Source organism: Antechinus flavipes, chromosome 1, assembly GCF_016432865.1.
Source record: "Antechinus flavipes isolate AdamAnt ecotype Samford, QLD, Australia chromosome 1, AdamAnt_v2, whole genome shotgun sequence".
Taxonomy (NCBI): Eukaryota; Metazoa; Chordata; class Mammalia; order Dasyuromorphia; family Dasyuridae; genus Antechinus; species Antechinus flavipes.
The window spans coordinates 687120714-687143382 of NC_067398.1; the positions used below are offsets into that span (position 1 = coordinate 687120714).

Consider the following 22669-nt stretch of genomic DNA (forward strand, 5'->3'; position numbering starts at 1 on the left):
GATGGTGAAGTAGATAGAATGCTAGATCGAGAGTAAAAGATCTGACTTCAAATCCAAACTCAACCACTTAACAATCTGCGTGATTCAGGATAAACCACTTATTCTGTTTCCCTCAGTTTTTTCCATCTATAAAATGGGAATAGTAAGTGAACCTAACCCTAAGAGTAATTATAAAGCTAAAATGAGATATCTGAAAAGTGCAATTAAATCTTAAAGCATTCTGTGAATTCTAATATTATTATTTCTATTATCGTGGAATACTAGGCTTATATTCTGGCAGATCTAAGTTTTACTTCCCATCTCAACTATTTAGCAATTGTGTGACAATGGGGAAATCTAAATCCAATTCAGTGAATTTCTCTAGGTCTCAATTTCCTCATCTGCAATATGGAGACAATAATACCTATTCCACAGGATTGTTATGAAGCTCAAATGAGATAATACATACGTATATATATATATATATGTACGTATGTATACTTATACTTAGCAAACTTTAGAGTACTATATTAATGTACTCTATTGGTTCAAAAGTCTAAAGAGAGTTTTGTGGCTAATAATAATAGCTAAAATTTATATAGCCTTTAAGGTTTGCAAATCATTTTATATACATTTATCTCACTAATCCTCAAAACGACTTTTATTATTATGTCTTATTTAGAGGTGGAAAAACTGAGTCTGAGTGAATAAATTTGTCCAAAGTCACACAGTTAACAAATGTGTAAGGCAGCATCTGAATCATGATTCTAACTCCATGGAGCTATCCACTACTGATGTGGCTTAGAAATTTCTATTTCCAAATGATAAATGTGGGATTCAATCATGTAAAGAATTCACAATGACCATTTTCTTTGGTAAAAGTAAGTTATTTAGGAGAAGAGATTACAAACAAAATGAAGAGAGATAATAGACACCAGGAGTAGTAAATATGAAAGAAATGGGAAAGCAAGGAAAGAGCTTTAATAATTAATGTTAAAAAAAAAAATCAAGTTTCCTAGTGGAACTCACAATTAACTAGGAGAAAGGGAACACTCCATGAGGCTGGAGTATCATAAATAGCATCATAAAAAAGATAGTTATAAGAGGGAGAAAGACACCATGAGTCAAGGTGGAGAGAAGAGATGCCAGAAGGCATAGTGGGGAGGTTGAGAAGAAAGACGACATTATGTGATTTGAGGGAGGGAAAAGACATAAGTCAAAGTGTCATGGTGGGCTACAGGGTTCACCAAAGATGGTGTAAACCATGGACAGATTTATAGGGAATATTTAACTTTAACTTGGATTTCTGACAGGAATAGCAAGATGGGGCTGCCCATAACCTCCACAAAAGGTGGGACTTTGAAGTTAAACTGATCCCCATCAGTGCCCTCCCCTGTCTTCCCCAGGCAACAATTCTATCCATAGTCCATTCCAGTGCTTCTCTCCCAAGTATATTCAGGACCTCATGGCTTTGATGCTGTCTTCTTCTCACATTAGTCCATCTTCCTACCTACTGCTTCTCAGCCTCCTCATTCCAGTAACAGTCTTATTTCCAAGTAGAATAAGCAGAAAAGTATTCCTACCTTTTTTTATTGTTGTTGTTGGGGGGTGGGTTAAGGCAATCAGCGTTAAGTGTCCCAAGATCATACAGCTCATGTCCAATATCTGAGGCCATATTTGAATTTAGGTCTCCCTGACTCCAGGACTGGTGCTCTATCCACTGCATCGCCTAGCTGCCCCTAAGTTACTTAATTCTAATGTCAAAAGGAAGCAGTTGGAGTTTATAGAGTAAAGGAATGACATGGTCAGTCTCGTGCTTTAGGAAAATCTCTTTGATAGCTGAGTAGAGGAAAGCACCTCAGGGGAATTCTGACCAGCTAGAACTGTAGCCAGCAAACTGGGACTGCCTCCAATATTGATCCCACAATTAACATCTCAGAGCGAATACCTCAGCTCACTCCCTGCCCGAGGCTAAGGCAGCCAGGATAATTAAACTCATTGGCAAACTGTACAGCTGGTCTGACACTCTGAGGCAAATTAGCAATTTCCACCTTTTCCACAGGACTGGCTTAAGGCCCATTCTACTCATGTTTACTCATCTCAAATGCTGTATTAGGGTGAAAAAAAATTAATATCACTCACATCTGTTGATTAACTTTCTTTTTTCCCTGTTTGCCAAATCTACTGGCCAGTGTATGGTTTGTTTGCTCGCTCTACTGTTGGTGTTAACCTTCAAATTAACCTCATTATAAATTAAATGAAATTGGGACAGGAAGAAGAACTGGAAACCCAATTAGCAGCATGGTTACAACTCCCAGACTCTGCCACGTGTAAGACCCAAGTCTCATTGCAACTTAAATCCTCATCTCCAGGTTGGCAATATTCACAACCTCAGCAAAAATTGTGGTAGCTACCAGAATATACTAAAACTCACATGTGGAAAAGTCATACCAGATGGCAAGTGGAGGGGTCTGGTCATTAATAATAATAATAATAATAACAGACATTTATGTGGCACTTTAAATTTTGCAATAACATTTAAATTTGATATTTGATATATGACATCATAGATTTGAAGCTAGAAAGATACCTTAGGGGCCAGTCCCCTAATACATTATCTCATTTGATACTCACCACAACACTAAAAGAGATACCATTATTATCCCCATTTAATAAATAAGGAAACTTGAGTTGAGAGGTTAATTGACTTGCTTGCAGTCACAAAGCTAGTAAATGTCAGAAGTGGGATTTAAAACCAAGTCTTTCTTATTTCAAGAGAGACAGCTTGGCATAATGAATACTTGGCTGGCTTTGTAACAAGGAAGAGCTGGGTTCAAATCTCACCCCTGAAAAATATTGACTATGTGACTCTACTTGATTTACTCGACTTCTCATTGCTCTTGGACACTGACTTTAAGTTGCAGAGCAAATATCCCAGACTAGAGTGTAGGTACCTGTTTTGGTAGAGGAATTCTCTAATATCAATGAAATCAGAGACTCAGTCCATGTCCTGACTCTAAGACTGATCCCTTGTCTACAATGCCAGGCTGTTTCTCAAACAGTTGCTGAGTCCACAGCTTTCTTTTGTTCTCCCTATACTTCTGCCTTTGTGGTCAAAATCCTTTAGATGAATTTTCAAACCTAAATATCATTGTTGGATGTAGAGTTACAAAGACGTGTATTCACATCTCACATTATATGCATAGTGTCTATGTGAGCTGACATGAAATTAAAGAAAATCTTCATCAAGGATAGGCAATACCAAGGTTAATTTCATTTTCTTTCTTTTCTTTTTTCTGTCAGATTTCTAAATTCATAGGGGAGCAGCATGCTAGGGATAGGGTTTTCTCAATTTTAGCAAATCTTTTGGTAAGGAATCTCACACTGTGGAAAAGAGGGGAAGACATGTATTAGACCAGTACTGTTAAATAAGAACAGGGGCCTATTAATTTCCATAGGCAGCATATTGATTTAGAAAACCACATATTAACATTATCTATGTTCTACTTTATTTTTATTTATTTTGTTAAATATTTCTTAATTACATTTTAATCTGGTTCTGTAGTTTTATGGACTGGAGTGGGCCATATGGCCCATGTTGAACAACTATCAATTAGATGATGGAATAAAAACTGATTACATGGGCAGACTCAAAGAATATCTGTTCAGGTTCCAATGTTAACTTGGCAGGAAGTTTACCTAGGGATTACCCTAGGGATCTGGGGAGCAGAGTTTTGTTTCACATGTTTATCAGCAATTTGGATAAATGTGTATATCAAATTTATAAATGCCACTAAGCTGGGAAGATTAATGAACACACTGTATTGCAGTCAAGATCCAAAAGGATTTTGCCAGGCTAGAGCACTGAACTGAACCTAATAAGGTGAAATCCAGTAGAGACAAATGCAAAGTCTTGCACCTGGGTATAAAAAGTCAACCTTGCAAGTTTAAATTGGGAAAAGCATGCTTATGCAACTGTTTTTGTTTTTTCTTGAAAATATCCGGGGATTTTGGAATATCAAAAGTTCAAGGTGAGTCAGCAGTGCACTATGGCAGCCAAGGAAAGCTTATTTGAACTTGGGTTACATAAAAAGGGACATAGCTTCAGGGAACAAGAAAGTGATTATCTCATTGTGCTCAGACCTCATCTGGAGTTCTATGATCCACTGTGAGCAGTAACATTTAAGAAGGATATTGGAGAGTAGCCAGAAGAAGGCAACCTGCATAGGAAAAGGTCTTGAGTCAGTGTCACATGAGAAATCATTGAATGAAGTGATAATGTCTCATTTTTAAAAAGAGGTGAATCAGAAGGCCTTGGCTAGTTGTGTTCAAGTATTTGAAAGTTTATCATGTGAATCCTTGGTCATGTTCTTAGCCCCAAAGGGTAGAAAGGGGAGCTGTGAGTGGTAGTTTCAAAGACAATAATTTAGGATCAAATTGAAGGAAAATATTTCCCATTGGAGCTGTCCACAAAAAGAATGCAGAGCCCAGAGAAAAAGTTACTTCTTCTATGATATTCTTCAAGGAAACCTAGACTACCCTGCTTGCTGAGTATCTTATTTATTCTTTTTTTGTATGGGCTAGACCAGATGCATACTGAAGTCTCTTCTAACTCTCAAATTCTATGAATATCTGGGCCTTGGCAAATCATAAAATTGGCAGCTGAAGGGACCTTGCGAGTGCCCTAATTGGACCTCCTCCCTTCATTGGGGACTAGAAGGCAAGAAATGTTTAATCACTTGCCCCAAATCTCATAATTAGTAAATGTCAGAGGTAAATTTTGAATCCAGGTGTCCTGCCCCAAAGACTGGCATTTTTCCTACTATGTCAGGCTTTATATTAAAGCTCAACACTAAAGATATAGGTTGATGCTTAAAGAAATATTAGATTATGCATCAGGAAATCTGTGTTGTTATTACAGTTTTTAAGTTAATTAGAAGACAGATAAGTGGCACAATAGTTAGAATTAGAATTTAGAAGGAACTTAAATGTCATTTAAACCAGGACTTGTTAAACTTTTTTTATTTGTGACCCTTTTTTATCTCAAAAAATTTTACAGAACCCTAGATATATAGGTATATAAAATAATTACATAAACCAAACTTTTTTAAAAAAAAGTTTTTTTTTATTTATAAAACATATGCATGGGTAACTTTTCAACACTGACCCTTGCAAAGCCTTCTGTTCCAAATTATTCCCTCCTCCCCCTACTCCCTCCCCTAGATGGTAGGTAGTCCAATACATGTTAAATATGTTAAAATATATGTTAAATCTAATATATGTATACATATTTAACATGTATAAATATTTATACAATTATCTTGCTGTACAAGAAAAATCAGATCAAGAAGGAAAGAAAAAACTGGGAAAGAAAACAAAATGCAAGCAAAAAACAATAGAAAGAGCGAGAATGCTATGTTGTGTTCCACAATCAGTTCCCACAGTCCTCTCTATGGGTGTAGATGGTTCTCTTTACTACTGAACAATTAAAATTGGTATGAATCATCTCATTGTTGAAGAGAGCCATGTCCATCAGAATTGATCAATCATTGCCAATCAGTCCTCATCATTATCTTTAAGGATATTTTTTCAATAAAGAAACATATTCATTATCTACAGTATGTAGATGCCATACAAGACACTATAGACGTAAAGTCGGGCCCTACTATTAAGAAATTCAGAATGTAAGGGAGATATGAAATGTATAATAATAACAACTAATATTTATGTGCTATTTGAAGGTTTGCAAAGCACTTTAAAAGTATCTCATTTTATCCCATCAGAAATCCTAGGAGGTAGCTATTAATGTTATCATATTTGACAGATGAGGAAACTGAGGCAGACAGAGGGGAAGAAGTATATAACTAGTAAGTTTCTGAGGCAAGATTTAGACAGGTTTTCCTGACTTCAGGCCAGCACACAATCCATTGTGCCAACTAGTTGCCCTTGTGCAAATGCTTGAGGTGGCAAAAAGAAGGTAGATATCACATCAAAGCTAGTCTCTAACCACTTTGGCATCATACCAGCCAGTGTGATGCTAAAGGGCAAAGGAAGGAACCATAGGGGGCTGGAAAAATTTGAGAAAATTCACTCTCACAGGGATGGAATGAAAACTAAGACTTTGTGAGGACTTTCTGAGACAGCTAAACCTTGAAGAGACAGAAGGATTGCAAGTAGCTTATTCATATTTGACCATTTATTGATTGAAGAATGGCTCTTATTTTTAAAATTTGAATGCATTTCTTGTATATCTTGGAAAAGAAAAGAAAATGTATTTTTTTGGGAAAAAAAGAAAGATCCCACTTCCAAAAGTAGAGATTAGAAGGAAAAAAGTAAATTCTAGGCTGTAGAGAATTGTTAAGCTCTTTCAGTCAAGACCCCATTTGGAGTTTTCTTGGCAAAGATACAGGAATGGTTTGCCATTTCCTTCTTGAGCTCATTTTACAGATGAGGAAACAAAGAGGGTTAAGTGATTTGTTCAGTATTAAAGTCTAAGGCTAGATTTGAACTCAAGCTTTCCTGACTTTAGGCCAGAGGACTATCCACTATATCACCTAGCAGCTTTTGTGCACATGCATAGAGGTGGGAAACAGGTGACAGACAGCAGGAAAAGGCTAGTCATTTAGTTTAAGAATACCTCAGAAGAAGCAAAAGAAAACTATGTGAAATCAGTAATAATTTTTTGCTATCTGACATTTTTCCCAGGAAAGGATTATACTAGATGACCCAAGAGTTCCTAAAACTTTAAATGACAAATCCTATGGTATGAGTCTATGACATTCTGCAAAGTATCAAGGCTCTGTGGGCCTAGTTTTCTCAATTTTAAAATAAGAGGGGATGGACTCGATGGAATCTAAGATCAAATATTTATTTTGTACTTATTATATTCAAGGTTCAAGAACTGTACTACTGATGAGGTCAGGGTAGCAATTCAAAATAAACATGTGACATATTCATAATGGCCATTCTCTTTACCAAAAGGTTATTTTATTTAGGGGAAGAGGTTACAGACAAAATAAGAGGTAAAAATGCCATAAGTAGTGGTAAATATGTAATAGAGTTGAGAGAACATATAGTTAATAATGAAAAGACAATTTCTCTTGGGGAACCCACCATTAATTAGGAAAAAGAAAATACTTCAGGAGCTGGAAGTAAGCCATTAATTGGCAGGTTAGATCCATAGAGGAATTTAGCCGACTAACCAGAATTAGTTATGGTAAAGAGAAAGACACCATTAGAGGGAAGACACTATGAGGGACAGGGAAAGAGTGCCCCAAAGTGGGCTTAGTGCTGGGAAAAAACTTAGCAAAGATCATCATCATGAACATATCTTTTATTGGGCAAATATAGCCTCAGGCTTCTTAGGGAAATCAGGGAAGTAAAGGTAGAAATTCAGAAGGAGTGATCAAGGAGTCAGATGAAATGGAACTGACAGATCAAGTCTCAGGCCTGTTTAAAGATGTGCTAATCAATATTTCAAATATTGTTTAAAGATCCACAGAAGTTGGGGGATACACAAAGGAGGTTGTTAAAGATTTCCATCCTCACAATCACTTCATAACATGCTAGTCTGGGACTTGTAGGCTTCTTCCTGACAGGAGAAAAAAATAAGTCCACATCACTAGGATCTCGATAGAAAAACAAAAATCTTTCCCATTTTCCCCAGTTTCCTTTATATGTTATCTTTTTTTTTCTCAGTTGAATGTAAGCTCTTTGTGGGCAGCAACTACCTTGCTTATTTGTACCTGTATCCCTAGCACTTATTTAGCACAAGGACAAGAACATAATCACAATAAACATAGCATTTTATGGTTGTTTGTCTTATCTAGCTACCTATTGATATTATCTAGCTATCAATTGAAAGTTATCTAAATTTTATAAACTATTTGAGATCTTCTACCTTTGACCACGTCACTTAATCTTCCTGGGAGATAGTTTCCATGTGTATAAAATTAGGAGATTGGATTCAATGATGTCTTGAGCCACCCCTAGCTCTAAATACTGTGATTTCTGGTTTTTGTAAGAAGTAGGATTGAAAGCTCTTACTTACATCACTCATTAGTATAAATAAATCAGACATAAAGATTCCCTTCCTTGTTGTTCTTGTCTACTGTTTTACTGGGTAGGAGATCTTGAAGGATCCTTTAAAAACAGCATTCCTGAAACCCTTAGCACAATGACTGCTAAGCAATAGTAATTGTGTGCTTTGTAACTAATCATTTAGCCAATCTGTTGAAGTAGTTCAATGATATAGCTTACAATTGTTTGGTCAGCTCCTGCTGATAAAACCTGGTCTTAAGCAGTAAAGAAAGACACAGGAGGAGAAATGTGAATCAGATTTGGGTGGAATGTGGATACAACAAGCCCTCTGTTCTGGTTAGAAAACGTATAGAGCTAGACATTGCATTTTAGGAAAGATATCAATAACAAGAAGAATTAAAACAATAATAAACTAGGTAAGGCATAGGGTATATCACTATAATATCACTATAAATAATTTTGTTGTTGACAGAAGAAGAGAGAGAGATAAAGACATAGACAGAGAAAGACAGACAGAGAGCGACAGAAGAACAAAGGAAGACAGAAAGTGAGATGGAAAGAGGGAAGAGATAGGGACAGAGAGTCAGAGACAGAGAGAGAGAGAGATGGAAAAGTGGGGGTAGACAGAGACAGAGACAGAGACAGAGACAAAGAGAGAGAGAGAGAGAGAGAGAGAGACAGAGAGAGACAGAGAGAGAGAGAGAGACAGAGACAGAGAGAGACAGAGAGAGACTAAGACCAACAGACAGAGAGACACACACACAGAGTGATAGAGAAAGAGAATATACAGTGGGAGGGAGGCAGACACAGAGAGAGAAAGAAGAGGGGAGGGGAGTCATCCAAAGAGAGACCAAATGACCTCTTACTGAGATCTTATAGAGAAGATCATTCATTGTTCAGTCTGTTATAGAGCAGATGACCTCTGTTGTTCAGTCACTTTTAATACTCCATGACTCCAGTTGGGGTTTTCTTGATAGAGCTATTGGAGTAGTTTACCATTTCTTTCTCTAGCTCATTTTACAGATGAGGAAACTGAGGGAAATATTGTTAAGTGACTTGCTCAGTGTCCCACAGCATATAAAAGTAAGAAGCTGAATTTAAACTTGCTTTTTCCTGTCTTCAGGCCTAATACTCCACTCACTGCATCACCTAGCTGCCTCAAGATGGCCTATATGGTCTCTCTCAAATCTAACATCTTGGGATGCTGTGATGAAGAAGTGCCCATTTTTGTCTATGCCAGTTAAGGCAGCACAGCATTGTGTTATAGATTTAAAAAACTGTCTGGAGCCAATAAAATCTGGATTCTTATCTGCTTTTAACACATACTGGCACTGCTACCACAAACTGGTGATTAACCAATCAATCAGTGCTCCTAGCAACTAACACCATGAAATGCAAAGAAGGAACTAACAAGTTGGTCAAAGGACTTCCTACCTGTGGGAGCTTCCTATATCTATGAAATCGCAGGTCCTGCCCCTTTGTGTCAGGTATTAATAACTGGATTTCCAGGATATAAATTTAGAGGAGGAAGTTATAGGGAGAGTATATCAGCATGTGACTTTGGGTCTGTGATTGGAGAGCATCAGCTGCCAGATGAGTAATGTTGTAATCCCTCCTAATGATAGAAGGCAGTGGGGAAGGCGCCCGGTCTACATCTCAGATTGAATGGCAGGGGTTTGTATTGGCTCTTGGCAAAGCCACTGTGAACAGGGCAATTTATTGTGGAGCGTCAGAAAAACCAGTCCCCCTGGAACAAGAAATGTGCCTCTTCTTATCTTTCTGATGAATTAAAGCTGAAGGGAAGTGGATTTACAGAGTAAATCTGTGATTTACTGTGATATTTTCATAAGTGAAAATTACATCTATTTTACCTGGTGGAGGCGTTCATTTCCCAGCCATAAAAGAAATCCATTCGTTTTCTCTGCCAGGAGTGATGTACTTTCCCCCAGCTTGAAATGAATGGGTGAGACTGAGACTGAGGATATTGGCTATAACAGCCAGAAACTGCCCCTTCCGAAACATTTTCAAGATCACACAGTAGGCATGAAATAAAGTTGTTTAATATGACTATGAATATTAACTTCCATCTTATGTCCCCAGAAAAGACCATTGGGTTTGAAATACCAAAACTCCATAGGAAATCAGAAAAACTAAAAAAATAATCATAATCATAATTGACAGTCAGTTAAATTCAATTCAAACATTTATTAAATTTTTATACTATCTGAGAGTGGAGCCAAATGAAACTACCAATGGAGGCTATTTTTTGTTATGTTTTGTAAGTCACTGGAAAAGAAGCCAAGAAGACCTGGATTCAAATCTTTCCCTCGTGTGTATGAGCTATGTGATACTGGACAAATCACAACCCTTCTGATCCTTATCATTTGTAACTTGAGAGTGTTGACTTTGAGAATCTCTAAGGTTCCTTCCAACTCTAAATCTATGATCCTGTCATTCTATTGTTCAAAGCTTCTTAAACTGTGTGTCACGATCCTCTATGAGGTCACATAACTGAATATAAGACTTACAAAATTATGATTATCAGTAAATGTTTGATTTGTAAGCCTATTTTATATATCTATATACCTGGGCTCATAGAAACATTTTTGGTTGAAAAGGAGTTGTGAGTGGAAAAAGTTTAAGAAGCCCTCCTCCAAATTATTTTTGATTAGATAAATGCAAACTAAAATAACTTAGAGGTACTATATAATACCTATTACATTGGCCAATATGACCAAAAAAAAATTAAATGAGAAATGTTGAAAAGAATATAGGAAAATTGGGACACTAATGCATTATTGGTGGAATTGTGAACTAATCCAATCCTTCTACAGAACAATTTGGAACTATGCTCAAAGGGCAATAAAACTGTGCATACTTTTTGATCCAACCATACCACTACTTGGTCTGTATCACAAAGATATCAGGGAAAAGGGAAAAGGACCTACACATGCAAAAATATTTATTGCAGCTCTTTTCATGGTGGCAAAATATCAGAAACTGAGGGGATACCTATCAGTTGGGAAAGGGCTGAACAATCTGTGGTATTTTAATGTTAAGGAATACTATGGTGCAATAAGAAATGATGAAAAGGCAAATTTCAGAAAAACTGGAAAGATTTACATGAAGTGAACCTGAATGAAGTGAGCAGAACCAGGAGAACACTGAATGCAGAATGAGTAATATTGTGTGAGGATCAATTATGATTGGATTTTAGAGAACCATGGGATGTTTAACAACATATTCACTATTGCCATAGGCTCGACCCTTAATTGGTTGTGTTCACTCACTGTTAGGCTCTTGTGACTTCTGTTAGCATCTCAGCAACACAATGATCCAAAACAAGTATAAAGAACTCAAAAAGGAAAATACTATCCTAATACAGATGAAGAACTGATGGATTCTCATTGCATATTGAAGCATGCTTTTTCACTTACCTTACTTTTTCTGTATTTCTTTTTTTCTTTTGATCTGTTTCTTCTTTCACAACTGTGATTCATACAGAAATATGTTTTACAGGATAGCACATATATAAACTATTTCAAACTAGCTATCATCTTTTGAAGAGGGGAGGGAAGGAACGGAGAGACAAAATTTGGAACTCACAATCTTGTGAAAATTAATGCTAAAAATTTTCTTGACATGCAACTGGGGAAAAAATTTAAAAATTATATTCCTAAAAATAGATAGATAAGAGAGAAAATGGAAAGGAAAAAAGCATTTATTAAGCTCCTGTCTTATACCAGGCACTGTGCTAAGCACTTTTACAAATATTATCTCATTGTATCCTCACAACAATTCTTGGAGGAAGGTTCTATTACTATGCTCAGTTTATAATGGGGGAAACTAAGGAAGACAGAAATGAAGTGACTTGAGCAGAATCACATAGCTACTAATGTCTAAGGTGAAATTTGAACTTTCTGACTCCAGGCTTTGTGCTCTATCCTCTATATTTCCTGATGGTGGATCAATTTAACTCAATAAGGTTTCACAAAATTCCTAATATATGGTGTGAGCAACCTATAGAATTGTGTTTCCATATAGGGATAAAGATTTACAGATATGGCCATATCAACTGATGGAAATAGTTGTATAAAACAAGATATTGAGCCATTGAACTGATAAACTGATAAAAATCATCCCAAAACAAAAAAGTAGATGAAAGATAACTGCAAATGTTGAATGCACATGCTTAATTAATTAATACTATTAACTTCTCCCCCCCAAAGGAAGCGTTTTCTGCATTTTTAAAAAAAACATGGGTTATATGATGAGGAAAGAAGAACATATCAAAGAGAAACATGCAATGGGAGGACCGGGAAGTTTTAATTTTGTCATTCCCAGCCAATTTGGGGGACGAGGGAAGGATCTTGTGCTTCATGATAGAAAATAAAAGACTTATTCCTGTCTGTAAGTGTGGATCTGCCTAAGGACTACCCCTGGGTGCATCACCTATTTCTGTCAAGACCCATAAATAAACCAACTTACTTCATATACTTATAAATCCTTTTTAACTTTGTAGCAAATTTCTAATATATGATAATATATAATAGACCCTATTAGGCACTCAGGTTACAAAGACAAAAATTAAATTGTTTCTGCCCTCAGGTGGCTTGTGTTCTACTGGGGAATGTGGGAACTCCTGATAAATAAAAAGAAAACATATACACACTGCATGTGTGTATGTATACACATGTCTGTGTATATACATATAAATATCCATATATATCTCTATATATATTTAATAATTTGGGGGAAGATATGAACAATGAGGAATAGTTAAAGCAAACATTGAAAAATAGGAAATCACAAGATCATGGGGCTAAAGATAAAAGGAACTTTGGAGTTCATCAAGTTGAATAATATTAATAATAGCCAACCTTTATATAGCACTTTGAGATTTGTAAAGCACTTTTATATATATTATCTAATTTGAATCTCTTCATTTTATAGAGGAGGAAACTGAGGTTCAGAGAGGGTTGCCCGGGATCACATAGCTAATCAGTCCACTAACAAGCATTTTATTGATTTGGCTGACTGACATAGCTTGTGTCTGAAATGGGGTTTAAACTTGAGTCTCCCTGAATCCTAAGTTCAGTGATCTATCTATTCCACTATGCCTTCTCTCACATGAGAAGGGATGGGAGAACTTCTCAGAGAATGAGCAGAGTGGTCAATTGTTGTCCCTCTCCTAGATTTTTTAGTTTGGTTTTTTATTCATTTTTTTGTTTTATTTTGTTGTTGTTTGGTTTTTAGTTTTATATAAAGGACCATTTAACATCCACTAACTAATGGAAACTAGTGAGAATTCAGAGTATAGCTTGTTTAAACCGGCTTACACACAAAAACCCTAAATTAATAAATGATTAGCTCTTGGCACAAAATGCCAAATTACTTCCTAATGAGAAACAATTTGTTTTAGTGTTTTTGTAATTAGCAAATTAAAAAAAATTACTAAGTGGTTGTTTTTCAACCAAGGGTTTAAATTCTGGGGTTTTTTTCCCCACCCAATGTTATTGGAACTGCGAATTCTCAAATAATGTTCACATAGTTCCAAATTGCTATTCCAAAAACATAGATTTGACCTTACTCATGCTCTATTCTAAAATATTCAGTGCTTCCCTATTATGAGTAGGATTAAAGACAAAACCTTTAGAATAGCATTTAAAGCCTGCATACTATGACCTCCATTTATCTTTTTAATCTTATTTCATATTATCATACTCTTTCCATTCCAGACAAAGATGATCCATATATACCCACTTCTGCTCCTTTATAAGATGGTTCCCCATATTCAGAATACATTTCTGCTCTATCTCCATTTCTTAGAATCATTTCCTTCAAATATAGCTCAACTGTCAGCTTTTCCCATAGGCCTTTTCTGACCCCACCCACTGCTAGGATTCTCTACCCTTGAAATTTCTTTGTTGTTTCCTCCATTAAATTATGAGCTCCTATGTATTGCAGAGTTTAGTATAGTGTCTGTCACATAGTAGCTACTCAATAAATGTTTATTGATTGATGGTAGCACTTTAAAATATAGTAAATATATGTGCTAGAACCATTTTCTCCTTAGGGTTCTAGGGAACTATGAGGTATTTCGCAATATGCTCACTACTTCCATTGACTCAAGGTGCCATTGACTATGTTCACTCATTGTTAGGTTCTAATGGCTACTATGGTTCCATTTGGTCCTTTAATATCAATTAGATTTTACAAAGGGATTACTTTGAAAAGGAGCAAAACAAAGACAAAAGTGTAAATCTCTCCCTCCCCACTCCATAACACCTCAGGGACATATTTTCATTTTTTTCCCCTCCTTGTCTCTAGGGAGAGTAAGCTCAAAACTTAACCCAGTTTCTGCACATAGGTCTCACCAAGTTAATGCCCACATATGGCACCACTATAGGATAAGTCCTTCTTTTAGGAACAGCTAGGTTAGTTCCCAAAAGTTGCTCCTAAAAGTCATACTTTACTCCTCTGGGCACCAATGCTAAACTGGCTACCAGCCTCAGATGCTTAAAAGGTCTTTCTCATTTTTGAAAAGTCACAAAATCCTTTCCACAGGAATGGAAAACAATAAAAGCAAAATCAGAGGTCAAGGACTGGAACATATTTGATAGAACCATGACCTCAAAGGAGAGGAAATCCCTTCCCCTTCTCCTACACATAGCCTCTTACCAGTGCCATTGGTAAGGGAGTCCAACATAAAGAGGATCAGAAGGAAAATTGCCAGAAATAAAGTGAAAGCCATTTCAATGCCTCCATAGTCAATCAAAGACCCTCCCCATTCACCCCATGACTAACTCACAGAATCATTTATTGAATGACTGCAAATAATCTATAGTATTTCTATGTTACTTCCATTATACATTACCATATTTCTCTCAGAAGCAAACTTTCTAATCTTTCCACCAAAGGAAGACACCAACAGAGAGACTTATTCTAGTTCTTGTTGCATAGAGGCTTTGTATTTATACTTCCACATACACATTATATTCCATCTTAAATCCTACTCCCCAAGAATATAAGCTTCTTAAGGCTTGTAATTTTTCTTTGTATCCCCTATGCCTATTATAGTGTCTTACATATAATAGTTGCTCAACAAATGTTTAGTTGAGTTGAATTAATATTACCCTGAGATTATCTGAAATAGGGATTTCAGATTTAAATATCATTTAATATCATTTAATTTAATAATTATTTAATATTTTAATATTATTTAATTTAATACATTATTATTAATTTAATAATGATTTAATAATTTAAGTAGCATCTGCTGTGTCAGGCACTGTGATAAAAGCCTTACAAATATTACCTCATTTCATCACAACAACCTGGGGAGATAGGTGCTGTTATTATCTCCATTTGACAGTTGAAGAAATTGAGGCAGACAGGAGTTAAGTGATTTACTCAGGATCACACAGCTAGCAAATGTCTGAAGCCAAATGTAAACCCAGATCATCTTGACTTGATGCCCAGTGTTCTATCGACTGCAATACCCCGCTACCCCTGTTGAGCTCTGAATAATAAATCATAGCCGTTAGGACTGGAAAATTGAGTTTAAAAAAAAAAGAGCCAAGGAAAAACCTTGAAGATCTGATTACCTTTATAAACCATTATGTCATAAACTCCAGGTGCATTATCTCGATACTTGCCAGGATAATTCTCCCATCTTTTGAATATTGTCCCTCGCCTTGCTGTCTCCTGTCCTCAATTTTCTTATCTTGGACCCCTATTCTGTCAGGATTAAGTTATGATACTCTCCTGGAATTATGACTTGTCCATCTTCCCATTGTCCTTGCCCCCTTATCTGTCTTTGTTTCCACTATAAGATTGGATACTCGGATTATGTATTCTGTTTGCAAATCTTAGTTAGCTAAAATACTATATTAGTTCTCTGCCTCAGTTTATCTGCACTGAATGCTTTGGAAAAGAGTCACATCCAGTCAGCTAGCTTAAACTCTCCACATTAAAGATTAAAAACCAATCTCTCTTTGCCTCAGTTTCTCTGGTATCACACCGCTATGGAATTTAATTTAAGAGTTATGAGTTAATGTATCATTAAAGACATCTCACTTTCATGTTCTATGACCATGAAGTGGATTTTCCAATAATTCTTTGACCATGTCTAAAAAAATGTTGAAAATTATTCAATATGATCAATTAAGCCCATCAATCCACTTTTAAAAATCAGTCCAATTATTTAAATTGACCAAGAAATTTAGTGATTATGGCTAGCATATACCAGTTCCTTAATGAAAATTTTTTTTTCTCCTTAATAAAGCTGAATATATTTTCTGAAACGTTGTGCATATTTCAAGGTTTTTAATAGTGCACAATATTGTTGTTGTTCAGTATGAACAGTTTCTCAATTAAAACAAATTATATCTTTTCAGAAAATCACAAGACCTCAAATCTAGAAGAAACTTCCAAGGTCATCTAGGTCTATCCAAACCTCCCAGTATAACATCTCAATGTAGTCAATTCAACCCTCTGTTTGTGACCTCCAATGAAAGAGGCATCCCATTCCACTTTGGAAATGCCATCATTTTCACAGGATTTTTTTGTTACTATTCTTCTTCTTTTCCCCCTGACATCAAGCCTAAATCTGGAACTATACAGTTCCCTCCGCCATTGTATCAGATTCTGCTTTCTAATATTGAGTAGAACAATATAATCCCTCTTCCACATATTAATCCTTTAGATTCTTAAATCTTAATCTTCTTAAACAAAGTATCCAAAAGTAAACATAGTCCTCTAGATATGATTTCCTTGGAACCAAAACTACTATGGACAGTCACCAGTCATGTTATAACACAATGGTTACTTTCACAATCCTGGACTCTATGCCTTGCTTAATATAATCATAAAGTTTATTAGTTTCCTTGGTCACCATAGCTCCTTATTGATTTTTATAAAGTCTGAAGTTCTCTAAGACCCCTAAATCCTTTTTCAGATGAACTTCTATTTAACTATGCTTCCTTAATTCTGTATTTCTAAGATTGATTATGTGAACTCGAATGAATTTGTGTGAGGAACTGTTTGATAAATAACAAGTATATTTTAATAATGGATCTTCTTTTCTGTGGGAAACAGAATGGGGGAAATGTTATCATTGTTAGAAGAGGTAAGGCATGGGAATTTCTTTGACTGAGGGAACTTGACCCAGCATCATGAGATCATAGATTTAAAACTGAAAGGAATAAATCATTTTGGAGATAAGTAAAATGAGTTCCATGGGAAGGTGAATAACTTGCCCAAGATAATACAGTAAATTAGTGGCAGAGACAGAATTTAGCACAAGACTCTGATTCCAAAGCAAAATTAATGACAATCTCTTAATTGCTAAACCCAATGGATACTTGGATGACTTTTTTATATTTGGTTCTCCTGATACTTCTCTCTTCTGGTTCTCTTTCTGTCTAGTGGTATCAATCTCCACTCTTCAGTCTTCTTTGATGGATTATCATCCATGTCAAGTCTACTAAATGTGGACTTTTTCTCTTAAATTTTGTCTCCCCAGTAGAACATCTGCTTGAGAACATTTTTTTCTTTGTATATGCTGGGCTTACATAATGTCTTGTATATAATAAGTATTTAATAAATGCTTGTTGTTTGATCATTCTTTCCATCCCACTATCATACCATAGGACCTTGTAGGCATACAATGACTAACAGATTTGTTCAAGGACACACAGATACTAAGTAATAAGGGCAGGATTTGAATCTGGGTCTTCCTGACTCTAACTTCAGTGTTTTACTCATTATCCACATTGTCTCTCCTGTTGAAAAATTCTTTAACCTATCTTAGATATTAAAAGCTTTAGGAAGCCATCCAAATTTTCTCTAATTACTCAGACATTCTTACACAGGACATGAAACAGACATTATCTTTTGCCTTTTACCCACCCCCTTTCTTTTTCTTGGTCATTGTCAGGTGTCACTCTAAATTTAATGAAGGGAAGGATAAAAATCTTTTTTTTTTCAGCTTGACAGTTTGTCAGTGATCTCTGAGAAAGAAAGCATGGGACCATGGGAAAGAATTGGAAGGCCTAAGTTTAAATTCTGCCCCCATTATCTATAGCTCTGTAACCATGAACCAATCACTTCACTTCTCTTGGTCTCAGTTCCCTTATCTGTAAAAGGAAGGAGTTATTTTAGTTATATTGAGGTCCTTTCAAACTCTACATTTGTGATCTCCCAAGTCTTCCTAATTCTGACTGGGTTTTATCTGAGGATGAAAGCTTCCAAATGTATTTATTTCCAAGCCATGAAACATTCACTGAAAAGAGATTTTAGCAAGTGTGTAATTGGGTAATTTGACAACTAGTAAGCCTAAGTCCAGGATACCTTGAATTATATTTCTCAGAAGGATAATCATTCTCCCTGTATAATTAATTTGATATCCTTTGGATTACAGATAGTAATTCTCTGATTTATCCTTCTCTCTAATGTTATACTTTGTTCTCTTAGGTGATATTCTCAGAGTCTGGGGTCAAGTAATGAAAGGAGCTCTTCCTCCTTCCTGTGCAGGACACATCGGCTATTCCACTTGAGTAGAGACTGAACAAGAAAGTTAGTTCAATTTCATTATCAACAATGTCCTTTAAGAGATAAACTTTTTTAAAGCGACTTTAGAAAAAAATAGGGGGATGAACTCTGGATTTCCCAAAATCATTGGTTATTAATAATCACTTTAGGACAGTAGTAACCATTAGTATTCGTTTCCTGATCATTAAATTATCCTCTTTCCAGCTTTCCTGCCAAAACTCCTGATTCTGCCCTCTAGGTCCAAATAAAAAAAATCTGATCCCTCCTCCATATTATGAACATTTTGCTTCTTGAATATAGTTATGATGTCTTCATTGAATTTTTTCAACTCTAAGGTAAACATTCCCAGTTCCTTCAATGATACTATATGTTGGAGAGGGAATTCCTTTGTAAACAGGGGATGACCAAGATCTCTTTGGGTCCCAACATTATGGGATTCTGGGAAAGTACATGCAAGATAGACCAAAGGGAGAGCAAGAGTTCCTAGAATGGAGAAAGTGAATATCCAGGTTCCTGCATTATAGACACATCGCAAAGGTACAAAAAATTGGGGAGATGAGCTAGGAAAAAAGATTTACCAGAGAACCTTTTGGTTTTTTTTTTTCCAATTTTTCATACTAATAGCTATATCATAAAAGAATATAATGACTGCCCCCACAGTAAAATTCTTCAACATTTGTAGCCTGGAGACATAGTACTATTCAAAGGGATTTTTTTTTATCCAACTGATTGTTTTTTCCCCTAAACCTGTCAGTTCCAAACTATGGGCAAGGAAGTATTTAAACTCCTCAGCGTATTCAATGCAAATCAGTTTCCCTGACAATTTGAAAATGGAAATGTAGCATGTCAGACGTTACAAATTTGCAGTGAAATACAGTGGAGTAATAAGACAACATATGGAGGAGCTGTGGAATGATTAAAAGAAGGCCTCTGGTAGGCACATTATTGGAGATGGGAGAGCTTGCGTCCTCACCATAAATCTTCCATTTCCATTAAGGATATATGTATGTATAGTCAATTAATTTTGCCACCTAATGGGAGTGTGTATGCTGCGTAACATGGAGCCACCTACAAAATCCTAATTTGCAAAGCATAACCAAGCATGCTTCGGAGGTGATGGAACAGGTGTTAACTCTTACCTTGGACTCCTGGTTATGAGGGCCTCATGCCAGAGGCCAGCCATGAATGTCAGGAGAGGAAATTGCGCCTGATTTGGGAAAAAAATCTACAGTGTGAAAAGCCACATGCAGAGGAACAAACTTATCAGTCCAAGGACAACCCATGGCAAAATCAATACATTGGAAAGAGTATTAACTCTGTCATCAAATCTGGCGTCTGCTGCTTATTCACCTATCTGACCCTAGTTGGCCATGTAACTTCCCTTGCCCCAAATGTGTCGTTTTTAAAAATAAAGGTGTTGCACCAGAAGGCTTCTGAGTTCCCCTCTATTTTGGATGTGCCCAATAGTATAGGATTCATAGTTGGGCAGATTTTAAAACTGAGTGCTCAGAAAAAAAGAGAAAAATATTTTCCACCAATACCCCATTAGCATTACTTTGACTACTTTTTAAATAAAAATCTCTGTAATCCCACACTGGAGTGAACACAGTAGGAACGCAGTAAATGTTTCCTAGATTGTTGAATTGTATTGAAGTTAATACAGTGAACAGAATACTAGGCTTGACATCAAAAAGTTCTAAATTAAATTCCCACTTCAAAAACTTACTAGTCATGATTTCCTGAGCAAAACATTAAGCCTCTCTCAGCCTCAGTTTTCTCATCTGTAAAATGGAAATTATAGAACCTATCTTACAGGGTTGTTTCAAGTATCAGATAGATAATACAAGTAAAGTATTTTGCTAACTTTAAAGGATTATATAAATACTAATTGTTATTTGTTATTTAACAGTCAATAACTAAGCATATATTGGGAACCTACTAAATGTCATGCAAGGTACTAATCTATGGGGATACAAAGAAAGGAAAAAGACAATAACTTTCATGAAGATGAGGGTAATTAGATGGCATTATAGTAGATAAAATATGAAGACTGGAGTCAAAAATCTTATCTTTGTGATTTCAAATCTGGCCTGGGACACTTACTAGCTTTGTGGCCCTAAGCAAGTCACTTAACTCTATTTCTTCATGTATAAAATGAGCGAGAGAAGGAAATGGGCAAATTGTTCCTATATCTCTGCCAAGACAACAACAAATAGGGTCATAAAGAGTTGGACACAACTAAAAAAAAGTGTTTGAACAACAGCAACAAAGTACTTTACATTTATTATCTCCTTAAAGGAATTAGCATGGAGCATGGAAAAGTGCTGAACTTGTAATTATCCAGATTCCAGTTCAAATTCCTCACCTGCCTTCTATTTATGCTGTGTCTCAATTTGAGTCAATTTTCCCTCTCTGAGTCCCAGTCTCCTCATCTGTTAGGTAAGAGAGCTGGACTAGATGGTCTCTGGGGTCCTTTCCAATTTTAACTCTATGAGTTTAAAAACTAATTTTTAACAACTAGAGGACTATATGTCTCTTTCTCTTTTCTACAAAATATTGATAAGAATAATCTATGTAAAATTTGAAAGCATCCATTCCTAATGTGTGAGCAAAGTAATACAGATTTGAATCATTTCTATTCTGTGGCAGATATTTCCCAGTCAATCAATTAATTAATTGTTAAGTACCTACTATGGGCCAGGTATTGAGCTATGTGTTGGAGATACAGAAAAGGGTTAAAAATTGGGCCCAACCTTCAAGGATCTCACATTTAAACAACAACAGTCATACACCTAACCAAAAAAGCATCAAAAGGACAAGAATCTACTGTTTATACTGGTTGACAATAAAATTTGTTTCGTTATTCAGCCATATTCAGTCATGTTTGATACTCCATGACTCCATTTGGAATTTCTTGGCAAAGATAGTAGAGTGGTTTGCCATTTCCTTATCCAAATCTTTTTATAGATGAGGCAAATGACTTGCTCAGGATTACACAGCTGGTAAGTATCTAAAGACATATTTGAAATCTTGTAGATAAATCAGCCTGAATTCAAGCCCAGTACTCTATCCATTGTACCACTTAATTGCCTTGAAAAGTGCTTCGCAAATCTTAAAATTCTATATAAATGCTAGCTGTCGTGATTATTGCCTTTTTCAATAATACAGCTATGCATTTTTAATAAGAATTTATCATTTCTCCTCTTTCAGATATATGGGAAAGATATTGACATGCTCAATAACTTTAAAAGAAAATAAAAATGAAATCAGATATAAAATCATAAATTTTAAAGTATATAAATTTTAACTATGTATTCTACCTTTGATTTAAAAAAATCTTGACTTTTGGCTTCTACATCTCCTTTTTATTTTCTTCTGTTTTGTTCATGCTTTTCTTATCACTATTTTTATGTAGTTCTCATCAATGTGCATATTTTTGCTCTGATTTTGCCTATTTCACTCTGTGCCATTTACCATGTCTTTCCATATTTCTTTGAATTCCTCCCATTTTTCATTTCTAATGGTGCAATAATATTCCATTACATCGATATAGCACAATTTATTCAGCCATTTTCCCATCGTTGGACATTTAGGTTGCTTCTATTTTTTGGTAAGGAAGGGAATGCTTTCGAATAGCTTCTCTGCCTGTCCTTCTATAATTTGCCAAGGTCACAGAATCCCAGAATCCAAAGCATTCGCCTCTAATCCATGACTGAACAACAATCCTTTCTAGGGGCTTCCTCATCAAGTGACCAACCAGCCTTGGTTCGAAAACCATTAGTAATGGGGGACTCACTCTCTCCCTAGGCAACCCATTCTGCTTTTCAACAACTGAAATTGTTAGGAAGTTGTTGGGATTTTTCCTTACATGGAACACACACCTGCCATTTGCCACCTTCCAAATTCTCCTCTTTGTTTGTTTTACCCTCTGGGACTACAATCTTCCTCGATCAGAGTCCTCCAGATACTTGAAAAATGATCAAATGTGCTGTTGAAATGGTCTCTGAATCCCAAACAGCAGAAATATTGTTGAGTTCTTTCTAGTTACTTTTTTAAGGCTGAGCTTCATCAGGTTTTTGTTTTGTTTTGTTTTGTT

General features: G+C 35.9%; 1 protein-coding gene across 1 annotated transcript in view; it reads left to right on the plus strand.

Annotated features, from left to right (window-relative positions):
• Positions 1 to 22669, plus strand: part of TMEM132D (transmembrane protein 132D) — a 932744-nt gene that overhangs the window by 654373 nt on the left and 255702 nt on the right. The window lies entirely within an intron of this gene.